The sequence below is a fragment of the Kogia breviceps genome, chromosome 13 (genome assembly GCF_026419965.1).
Source record: "Kogia breviceps isolate mKogBre1 chromosome 13, mKogBre1 haplotype 1, whole genome shotgun sequence".
NCBI lineage: Eukaryota > Metazoa > Chordata > Mammalia > Artiodactyla > Physeteridae > Kogia > Kogia breviceps.
The window spans coordinates 60310535-60323069 of NC_081322.1; the positions used below are offsets into that span (position 1 = coordinate 60310535).

The 12535-nt window shown below is 38.6% G+C and overlaps 1 protein-coding gene across 2 annotated transcripts in view; it reads right to left on the reverse strand.

Annotated features, from left to right (window-relative positions):
• EPB41L2 (erythrocyte membrane protein band 4.1 like 2) overlaps positions 1-12535 on the reverse strand; it is a 392946-nt gene that overhangs the window by 56307 nt on the left and 324104 nt on the right. The window contains exon 24 of one of the 2 annotated variants that reach the window (XM_067010757.1): positions 12437-12506. The exons of the other annotated variant lie outside the window; for it this stretch is intronic. The gene's annotated coding sequence lies outside the window, so the exon portion shown is untranslated. Of the gene's footprint in view, positions 1-12436; positions 12507-12535 lie in introns of those variants that run through there. 2 annotated transcript variants of the gene reach the window in all.

Sequence of the window (12535 nt, forward strand, 5' to 3'; positions counted from 1 at the left end):
TGCCTCTCCTCTGTTCTAAAGCAATGGTTCTCAAAGTCCCCAAGAAAATTATATGGGGTCTGCAAGGACAAAAATATTTCCATATTAATGTTTTGACAGTATTGCTTTTTTCACTGTGTTGACATTTGTACCCATGATCCAAAGCAGTGGTGGGTAGAACGGCTAGAAATCAGCATGAATTAAAGCAGTGACACCAAAATGTCCTAATAGTCACTACAGTCTTCATGGCTATGTACTCACAGTGGAAAATATTAATTTTATGAAACCTCAGCCCTCAAGTACAATCTTTTAAATTCTGAGTGACAAAATGGGATGTACACATAAAGCACTCCTGCTGCATATTGAAATTTGATCGTTGTCTTAAAGACTTGCGTGATGTCTGAGTTGCAAGCTGAACCGCTGGCTTTTTTCATAAAGCACCATTTTTACTTGAAAGGATAACTGACAAACTATGGTTATTCAGACTTGGATACTTGGCAGACATTTTCTCAAAAATGAACCGAGAAAGACTGTCATTACAAGGAAAGCAATTGACAGCATTTGTTGCCAATGATAAATTTAACCTTTCAAGCGAAAATTAGAATTTTGGTAAACATGTATCCACCACTGTGAATTTGACACCTTCCCAATCATTAAAGATATTTCTTATCAGTGATTAGGTTAGATCAGTGATAATATTAACGATTTGTTTTAATTACTGTATAACAAAATGTATCAACATTTTTAAATTCTGCTTAGCTCAGTGAAACAGTATTTTCCAAACAACCAATGCACTGTGTCACAGAATCATACATGGAAAAAAGATGAATTCAAAATGCAAAATAGGTCAATGGAGTTCAATGCAAAACAGTACAAAAGGTTCACTGACACATTTTCAGATTCCACGTTGCAACTAACCTTTAAGAAACTACTAGTCGAATTTTGATGTACTAGCACAGAAGAATATACACAATTATCTGAAAAGGCTATTAAAATACTCCTCCTTTTTCTCATCTCATATCAGCAAGAAGACAGATTTTCTTCATATACTTCAAACAAAACAACTTACAGCAATATATATATATATATATATATATATATATATATATTTTTTTTTTTTTTTTTTTTTTTTTTTTTTTTTGTGGTACGCTGGCCTCTCCCGTTGCGGAGCACGGGCTCCGGACGCGCAGGCTCAGTGGCATTGGCTCATGGGCCCAGCCGCTCCACGGCATGTGGGATCCTCCCGGACCGGGGCACGAACCCGTGTCCCCTGCATCGGCAGGCGGATTCTCAAACACTGCACCACCAGGGAAGCCCCTACAGCAATATATTGAATGCAGACACGGATATAGGAATCCAGCTATATTCTATTAATCCAGATATTAAAGTACTTTCCAAAAATGTAAAATAATGCCACTCTTACCCCTAGTTTTTTTGTTTTGGGAAATACAGTTATTTTTCATAAAATATATTTCTAAGGTTAACATACAATGGGTTTATTATTTTTTAATTAATTAACCAATACATATTTTTTAAAATTTCTGTTTTAATTTCTAATTGATAGATTCATAGAAATAACTCATAGAAACCAAAGCTCTGTGAAGTCTTCATTAATTTTTAAGAGTGTAAATATATTCCTGAGACCAAAAATTTTGAGAACTGCCGTCCTATACAATCATTTTGGGATCTATGTTATGCTGAGATTATTCTTCTGTCTGTTGCATTTCTATTTGGACTGTGGATACCTGGTGGGTACTATGACAGTTGATGTGACATTGTATCCTAAGCACCAAGTACAGAATTTAAGACACGGTAGGTGCCTAAGAAACATTTGCTTTCAAGCTTCAAGGTCAATGTGGTACAATCCCTTCCCCAAAGAACTAAAAATATCATTGAAGAGTTGGGAAATGCACCCTAAAATAGGAAAATTGTATATTCTGTTTTTTATTAAAGTGCCAGATGAGTTATAAGGACAGAAGCAAAAACATTTAGAAATTTGTAAAGATAAAATACCCCAAATGCCTTTATATTTAACAAACTCCATAAAATGAACATATTTGAAAATTCTAAGAGGTCACACAAATATTTCAAGAAATATATACAACAAAGTTCCAATTAATTAAAAGAATTTGTATGTTTTTTCTGTTTCTTTCTATACTTATAATACTAAATTATCTGTGATTTTGAATTGTGAAGAATGAAACTCGACCACCTTGAAAAGTATTCTGGAAAAATAGAAATACCCAACCATAATAAAATTAAAGATAAAATTCTGTTGTGAATAAATACATCAATAAAAAGGAGAAAACAGACCATAATTTGAAGTTACCTATAAATCCTGAGCTTGAAATGGAAAAAAAAAAAAAAAAGATAAGAGTGTTGCTAGGAGATAAGTGAAAACAATCATCTAATTTTATAGTTGAAAACATTTTATCCCCTTAATGTGTTTTTGTTTATTTTTGTGATTGCTTTAAAAGACATTATTTCATATTATAGGCATGATTGAGATCTGTACCTGAACAGAAGAATCTTCTGTAGGGGGTAGTGAGTTTTGCTAAAAGATGCCAGCTAAAGGAGTCTTTCGTTGGCCAAGATAAGTTATTTTTATCGGTGATAACTATCTGGTCCTTAAGCTTGCAGAAGACTAAACCAGTTCATGGGCCGCAAGAACTCTAACAGGTGTCTCCCAGGCACTGGCCAAGAGCCACAGTGGGGTCACACTCAGAAATAAGAGAACTGCAATTTGTCTCCATCAGCTGGCTCCCTGGAATGCAGCACCTCCAAATCCCTCCTCCCTCTAGTGCAGAGAAAATACCTAGGTTGTCCTGCACCTGCTGCCTTTCCCAGCTGCTACCTACTGGGACCTACACCCGACCTACACCCAGAGAATCTTGGGGCTGCCCTGATGCCCTCACAGTCTCCCAAGGAGCCCATATGGTTCCACTTAAAATGCTTCTTTCTCATCCATTCTGTTTGATCTGGTTATCTCTGTTTGGATTGTCCCAAGGTTGAAAGAAGAAAGCAGCTCTGCCTGGTGTGCCCACTGCCACAGAAGAACTTCAAATCTACTTTTTTGTTGTTGCTCATGTGGTTTTTGCTATTTTTTTTTAAGTAGCTCTATGCCATTAAGGATTCTGGCATTTGTCCACAGAGTGCCAGACCTCAAAACATTCCAGCAACACAACACAGTGCTCTTAAACTAGGGGCTTGGTTTAAGTTGGTGGACTCCTTAGATGTCCCACTGTTATATACAGAATTGTATCCCCCCAAAATCCACAAGTTGTTGCCCTAACCACCAATGTGATTGCATTTGGAATTAGGGCCTGTACAGAGGTAATTAAGGTTAAGTGAGGTCAAAGGCATGAGGTGCAAATTCAATAGGACTTGTGTCCTTAGAAGGAGAAGAAGAGACACCACGGGTGGGTGTGCACAGAGATGAGGCCATGGGAGAACACAGTGAGAAGGCAGCTGTCTGTAAGCCAAGGAGAGAGGCCTCACCAGAAACCAACCCTGCTGGCACTTTGATCTTGGACTCTCAGCCTCCATAACTGTGAGAAAATTAATTTCTGTTGTTTAAACCACCTAGTCTGTGATATCCTGTTATGGTAGCCCCAGCGAATGAATACATTCACTGAAATAACTGTGCAAAAAGGAGAACCAAAACAACAGGAAGGGTTATTACAATGGAAAACAGAATTTAACACATTTCTGGAAGACTGAAGATGGTTAAAAGCTTGGAGATAAATTAGGAATTTGGGATTAACATATACATACTATTGTGTATAAAACAGATGAACAGCAAGGACCTACTGCATAGCACAGGGACCTATATTCAATATCTTGTAATAACCTATAATGGAAAAGAATCTGAAAAAGAATATATATATATGTATAACTATAACTGAATCACTTCACTGTATACCTGAGACTAACACAACATTGTAAATTAACTATTCTTCAATTTTTAAAAATGGTTCATAAAAAAAACATGAAAAAAATTTTTGAAAAAAGCTTATTGTAGATGAAAGAGCCACAGAGGACCATAGCCCAAACGCAATTATGAGGAAGCAGCAGTCAAGATAAGAAGGAATCTGCTGAACTGACCCCTAGAGAGTGAAAGTGAAAAGTGACATTTTCATCATCTTCCCTCACCCCTGTGCCCAAACAAAGCCAGTCAGCATCTGTCCCTAAAGGCTGAAACAAGACACTGAAGGACTAAGCCTTCTAGCTTAGTGGATGTTGGTGACCCAGAATTAAAGCCTCTCACATGTGAGAGTCTGCAGTCTAACTGGTTTCTTACCTAGCAACCCATGCACTGTTGAAAACAACTTTTAAACTGTTAGTCGATAGGGACTTCCGTGGTGGCACAGTGGTTAAGACTCCATGGTCCCAATGCAGGGGGCCTGGGTTTGACCCCCGGCTGGGGAACTAGATCCCACATGCGTGCTGCAACTAAGAGTTCACATGCCACAACTAAGGAACCGGCAAGCCGCAACTAAGGAGCCAGCAAGCTGCAACTAAAGAGCCTATGAGCTGCAACTAAGGAGAATGCCTGCTGCAACTAAGACCCAGTGCAACCAAATTAATTAATTAATTAGTCAATTAATTAATTTTAAAAACCCTGATAGTCCATAGTTCCAGTCCTATGCCACAGTTTCTAGGCAGAATTCATACTCATAAGAGAGAATTTGAGGTAGAAAATCTTAACCAAGAGCAAAAGAAAGTCAAACATTCAGTTCTTCTGACTTAAAACAAGTGGACAACCAAAGGTCAACAGGCACTGAACCAACAGCATTAAAGAAAATGAATAAATTAAACAAAAGTCTGGCACTGGACAAGATAGAAGTGATCCAGGAAAAAGAAAACTTAAGAAAAAAATACTTAAATGTATATCCTTAAGGAAAGAAGAATAACAAAACAAGAACAGCATGTTATGAAAAAGGAAAAAACCCTCTTGTATTAGCTATCTATTGCTGCATAACCAACAACCACAAACTTAGCATCTTAAAACAACACCCATTTATTACCTAATGGTTTCTGTGGGTCAAGAATCTGGCCACAGCACAACTGGGCCCTCTGTTTAGGATATGGCAAGGCTTCAATCAAGATGTTGGTTGGATCATATACTCATCTAGAGGTTAAACTGGATAAGGATCTACTTTCAAGTTCACTCAGATTGTTGGCACAATTCATTTCAGTTTAGTTATAGGACTGAAGGCCCTGGCTTTTTGCTAGCTGTCAGCTAGGGGCACCCTCAGTTCCTAGAGGCTGCTCACGGGTGCTTGGGTCTCTCTGTGTTCTTTGCAAAGAGGGCTTCTCCAACGTGGCCCCTTGATTCATCAAGCTAGTAAAGAGAGTCTATAAAGTTGTGAAGCAGCAAGATAGAATATTATTATTAATATTATTATATTGTATTATTAATACAAAGTTTAATTTTTAAAGTTTCACTAGTATATTTTAATAATTCAATAGTAATATTACTGAATATAATGATTGAAAACAATTTTATAAATTCCCAGAATGTAGAGAAAAAAGATAGAAAATATGAGAGAAAGAAGAAATTGTGGAGGTTAAACATCTGAAGAACAAAGATGCAAAAATCATTAAAAGTTTGCTTTGGGAGAATATGACAATGGGAGGGAAAGAATGTAGGAAGAAGGGCATGAATAACGTCGGTAAAAATTTAAATGATTTTTGGTTTTGTCTTTATGTGTTCTAAGAGCCTGGAGCAAGGCTATTTACTAATCGTGTGACCTTAAGTTACTTTTCCTCTGGGAGCCTCAACTAACTCATCTATAAAATGAAGATAATGATGAACTCTCATCACATCACTTATAAGGATGAAAGGAAATAATGCAAGTAAAGCACTTAGCACAGGGCCTGATACAGAGTGAACTCAACTAACCTTAATACTATACGTAGTGTTTCTGCACATCTTACACTCAAAAGAGACATCAGTAAGTGCCCACAGATTATTTCCATATCACATCTTCGCATTTTCTCACATCGGAGTGAGCAGTGCCTCTCCTCCCAAACTTTGGAGATTCAAGGGCTACTTCAGTTTCCAGGAGTTATAATGCTTAGCCTGACCACTGTTGTGAAACCAGGCCCACAGCTTTGGAATGTTTTGAAGCATGACTTTTGCCATTACCAAGAGATCAGCTCATATGAAGAAATGAGGGGAGCACCCGCTAGTCAGACTTCTGCACTTTAGTTCTTAACACAGCAGTTTCAAAACCAGTGTGAGATCCTCACCCTTCCACTCCCTCTGCACAGATAAGTCTATTTGGAAATTGTTCGTGGACCTAAAAGGGAGAAAGACCCTTGTACAAATCTATAAAAATACGTATTTGTGTACATTTGAACAGTGATTCAAATATACATTTTGAAAACTAGGGCATTAAGAATAAACCGAGGTAAAATACACATCTGAAAGGAGATGGGGACATGGATTTGAAAAGAAATTGCATCGAAATTTGTGTTAGCTGTGATTTTAATTTTCGGAATACCTGACATACATGCTTTTGAATAAAGAAGTGCTAATTTCCCTCGTCACTTTCAGCATCTACACTCCTTCATTTTTACTTTATCACTCAGTTCTTCATTCACTCAGAATGCTGGTTCCCTGGTGGTGGTACCGGGCTGCAGCTCCACCAGAATTCTCCGACTAGTCTGACACACTGACGTAGGCTGAGGTCCTGCCTTAGAGACCCCTCATCACACTCTGTTCTCTCGTGTCTTCTGAAGATGAGCTTACAGTTCTCATGTTTCACTCCTTTACATGAGTATTGTACATTTTTAAACTTAATTTTTAAGTAATACATGTATATTTTTTAAATAGTACAGAAAGGGCAAAAAATCTCTCTCTCCTCTCCTTAAAGATTGAAATCACTGCTAACAATTTCTAGTGTACCCTGAAAAACAATTTGCGTCTGCATTATATCTTTTGTTAGCACAAGACAAATAGTTATGAGACTCCAAATGAGTAGAACATTCTGACATTTATTAAGGTAAAAACTGCCACTTAATTACAGAAATTTTATCTGAAATTTCCAGTGCTTAGTGCACAAGATGTAAGTGATTTTCATGTGTGGCTCTCAAATCCTTTCCTGTACCAGTCCAGCCTGAAACTGAAGGTGTCTTGATACATGGATATAGAGAAACACTAGCCATTTTCCCTTCTGGTTAGAAAAATCCAAATAGAACTTCCTGGTAGTCTGGGGAACTCTGGCAATGAACCATTACTCAAGCAGTTTGATATTACTTGAGATATCAAAAACCTTGGGGAAATACTTCCCTAGGTCACCCCACACTAGGATATAAATAGCTCAACAGTAAAATAATAGCAATAACATCAGCAGGACATAAAGGCTTTGAGTCAAAAGCACTGAAATTCATCCCCATTTTTCTGGGCAGTTGAAACACTTTGGTATTTACTTAATCTACAATAATATAGGCTTAGTTATATTTATTGTAAATAAAGATAACAATACCTCTCCTATTGACATCATACAGTTATTATAGGATTAAATAAGATATTAAGTTTATGTATATAAATATTTTTAATTTTTAAATTTTATTTTTGGCTGCATTGGGTCTTTGATGCTGCACACAGGCTTTCTCTAGTTGCGGTGAGCGGGGGCTGCTCTTTGTTACGGTGAGCGGGACTCTCATTGTGGTGGCTTCTGTTGTTGCGGAGCCCGGGCTCTAGGCGCACGGGCTTCAGTAGTTGTGGCATGTGGGCTCAGTAGTTGTGGCACACAGGCTTAGTTGATCTGCGGCATGTGGCATCTTCCCAGACCAGGGATCAAACCTGTGTCCCCTGCGTTGGCAGGTGGATTCTTAACCACTGCGCCACCAGGGAAGTCCCAAGATACTAAGTTTAAAAGTCATTTCAAATCCAAAAATCACTATTGTGGTTGTTGTTGTTATGATTACAATTAAATTTTCAACTTTAATGGCTTTTTTTTTCATTTCCACAAGAAAGAGAAAAATGTTAGTATACCATGTAAAGCTTTTTTGTATTAATGGATAATCCCATCCCAAGAAAGACCAAAACCAAAAACAAAAAAATACTACAAATAGAACTTACTTTTACCTGACTTCTAGTGGATAAAGGTATATGTAAATCAGGGCAACTGCTTACAAACACCTGACTTCAGTGAATGTTCATAATATTTAGTCGTGCTTATAAAAACTTATGTAGTGCTCACCCATTAGTAGCTGATAACTATGAAAAGATGCACTTTTTCTTAAACAATAACATGTTTTAAATGGATACTTTTATTAGACAGTAAATTCAACATTTATTCCATCAATTCACACTCAACACATTTGACAGAATGGCAGGAACAGGTTGCACTACTGCAAATAGAAATAAGGTAATCCAATGAAGCAGTTTGGAATCCTCAGCCTTGTCAAAATCGTAAAATAATGTCTAAAGCAAAGGTTTCTAATGTTACAGTCTGGCAATTTGTCCCTTTTATCATGATTGATAAACCAGACATGCTGTTCAAATTCTGAATCAAAAGTTGAACAGAATGCAGTAACATCACAGATCTCTTACCAATTTACCAGATTCTCTTCCCCCAACTCTTTCCTCATTTGACAGTGATTTACCATAAGAACATCTATCAAGTAATGAACAGCACGCCACCAGAAGTATGCTTCTGGAATGGCAATGTAACAGCATCATTTGAATAGATGTACAGTCAACTCTCAGTTTCTTTGCCTTTGGGAAAAAAATATAGATACACGGGTCTGTAAAAAGCACTATAATTTCAAAGTCTCATGTTAACAAATTGATTCATTGTCACCACCATCTTGTTTAAAAGAATAAAAAAGAACTTCAACGAGCAGGTTAATTTTTCTATGCTCTATGCAAAGCAATAATCAGAAAATGTCTTAGCCTCTAGAATTTCCCAAATAGCCAAGCTAATCAGTTCTGATTCGCATCCCTCCATTCCATTTCTTTGAATAAGTATTAGTTAGAACAGTTAACATGTTAGACAATGAAGAAATCTGAAATAATCATCCAAATCAATGTTACTACAATCAAAGAAGCCAAGAGAAGAGCAAAAATCCAAGTATCCTCGTCCCGTCAAAACTTGTCAAAGCAAAACCTTGAGAAAGTGATGTAGCCTGGACTTTGAGTCTAGGAACAATTCCCACATCATGACACACCATCTTATGCCCTCCTTTCTACCCCATAAGCAGAAAATCACTGAGGCTGGAGTTTCCAACTGGCTGCCCGACAACAGGCTAAACTAGCTGTCCCATCACATGCCTGAGAGGGAGAAAACTATGGGAGGAGGATTGCAAATACAACAGGGAGAGAGGGAAGGAAAAATGCCACAACTTTGGCACCTCCATCCCGATCAAATGAGCAGGGACTTCAGAGCCTCTTCTAACACCTCAAGACATTATGAAATTACAAAAAGTCATACTCCTGGTAACCATAAGTTCATTCTCTAAGTCTGTGAGTCAGTTTGTTTTGTAAATAAGTTCATTGGAACGGTGGGGGGGAGGGATATTTAGCGGGTTTGGGATTGACACGTACACACTGCTATATTTTAAATGGATGACCAACAAGGACCTACTGTACAGCACAGGGAACTCTGCTCAATATTCTATAGTAACCTAAATGGGAAAAGAATTTGAAAAGGAATAGATACTTGTATATGTGTAACTGAATCACTTTGCTGTACACCTGAAACTAACACAACATTGTCAATCATCTGTACTCCAGCATAAAACTGAAAGTTAAAAAAGACACATACTCCTGGCAGGACAACAACAAAAAAATGTCCCTGTCTGTCTTCCAAGTGTGGGTGAAGAGCTGGCCCAACAAATTGCCAAAGAAAAAAGGTCTGGGGAGTAAAGCCTGTGGGTGCATTTCACTTCTGGGTAGAGCGTCTTTTCCTTTTTTTCTCATTCTCTGTAGCTGATGAGGAGGTCTGGGACTGTAGCAGGCTTCTCTCTTGAATCCAGAATCCATGTAGGTCTTCATGGAAGAAGTGGAGGCAAATTTACTGTCCTCTTTGGCATGCTGGGACCTTATACGTGTCAGACAAGCCAAGAGAAGGGGTGAGAAGGGAGAAATTCAGCACTTTGGCTCTTCATCCTACGATGCTGCCTCTCTAAAGTGTTGTGAAAAGAACATCTTCAGAGAGGAAGAATGGGTGGGGAGCCGGATGTGGACCCAGCCCCGGGGAGGAGAGCTTTTGTTACCAGAATGTTTTACATGGTAATGGGTCTAACTTTGTAAGGGCTGAGGAGAAAGAATTTGGAGCAAAAGAGATCCAGATCTAACCAGAGTGAACAGAAGGAGATGACACTCTCCTCTCTTTTTGGAATGTAGCTTGAAACTATCACTATTTCTCTAGGGTTGAGGAAACCTGATGTGAAGGCTGTGCGCTCGCACGTGTGCATGTGTGTGTGCGCGTGTGTGCGTGTGTGTGTGTGTGTGTGTGTGTGTGTGTGTACGCCACACAACAGCCATGGCCCAAAGAGAATGTTCAAGCCTGCTAAAATAAATCAATGTTTTGGCCTCTTCCAGCAACCACATGAACAAATATGTTCTGAAAAGTATTATTGAAATAATAGCCCCAAGAAGTTGTAGGTTTATGCGGCAAAAGTAATTACAGAGCTAATTCCATTGTGTAATTGAAAGTGCCTTCACGTTGGGAACCTATTGACATGGCAAGAAATGCTATCAGTGAAAACAAAAGCAAGTTTCCTGCTTTCTTTAATTTACTTTGGGCAAAATTCTTCCTCCCTTTGTTAAATCACAGGATTTTGCCCATGATGACCAATATAATAAAAAAGACACACAGCCCGTGCAGTATCTATACTCAGGATCTGCGTAAGATAGGCACCCAGACTAATGGGGACAAATAAACAGATACTGTTGGTCAGAGGATACCTTAGATCAGTGGTTCCAAAGTGCCTGTGCCTCAGATCATGTGGGTAGCTTTTAAAATTACAGATGTCCATTCTCCAGTGCACTGCCCCCCCACCGTCCAGGTATCCTGATTCAATTCATCTGCCGAGGATCATGTTTTCATTTAATTCAATCTGATAAGTTCATTCATTCAATAGATATTTACTGAAAGCTTATTATGATCCAAAGTTGTCAGCATATGGCAGTGAATAAAACAAAAACAGTAATCTCAACCTTCTTGGAATTTACATCTATCGGGGAGACACACAACAAACAAGATAAATAAGTAAAATATATAGCATGTTAGGAAGTAATAAGTGCTAAGGAGAAAAATTAAACATAAAAAAACAGGAAGTTTGCAAAAGGGTACAGTTTTAAATACAGTAGCCAGGGAGGTGATGTTTTAGCAAAGAAGTAAAAGAGGTTAGAAATGAAGGCAAGGAGAAGTCTTGGGGAAAGCATTACAAGTAGATGGAACAGCTTGTGCAAAGGTCCTGGGGTAAGAGTGTGGCCAGCCTGTGTTCGAGGAACTGTGAGGAGGCAGTACGAGCTGAACTGAATGAGGGCAGGGGAGAATGATGGGAGATGAAGGCAGAAAAATAAGGAGGGGTCTTGTAGGTCAATGTAAAGACTCAAACATTTACTCTTGGCTGATGGCATAGGGTTAGGGGCATGCCTTAGGGTTTTCCATAAATTATCCATTTGTAAAGACTCAAATGTTTACTCTTGAGCAGGGGAATGATCTGATATGTAGCCAATCCAGCCAGTATCACTCTGGCTGCTCTGTTGAAAATAGACTGAAAGAGAGTTAAGGAGGAAGCAAGGAGACCCCTGGGAAATCTACTGACATCATCAGGCCATAGTGACTTAGACCATGGATGGTAGCCATGGAGGTGATGGAACATGAGTAGAATTTGGATATATTTTTAAGGTAGAGCCAATAAGATTTGCTGATCAACTGCATGTAGGGATATGAGGAAAAGAAAGGAATCAGTCATGTCTTCAAGGTCTTTACTCAGAGCCACTTGCACAGATGGAATTGCCTTTCCCAGGATGGAGGAGACTGGGGAGGGATAAGTCACAGCAGGGAGAAATATCAAGAGCCCACTTTTGGACATGCTATCTTTGAGTTGCTTATTAAAATCCAAGTTGAAATGTAGAACAAGCAGTTGGAATAGAATTCAACTGTCCGTGCTGGAAACACTAATTTTGGCTTCATCAACATGTAGGCAGTATTTGAAGCCACAAGTCTGGATGACATCTCCAAGGGCCTGAGACAGCTAGAGAGAAGAGGCCAGGGACTACTCCCTGCATTGCTCCACTTGGAAGTCGAGCCTCTGCTATAGGTGTGGTATATTTGGATTTCAGCAAAACATTGATTAGTCTCCCATTCACAGAAGACTGGTATCAAGCTGACTTCACCAGTGACACAACTGGACTCGAAAGTACAACAAAAAATTATTATCCAGCAATGTGGATGGACCTAGAAATTATCATACTAAGTGTGTCAGACAGAAGTGTGTCAGACAGAAGTAACTCAGACAGAGAAAGCCAAATATCATATGACGTCGCTTATATGTGGAATCTAAAAAAAAAAGAAAGAAAAAGAACTTA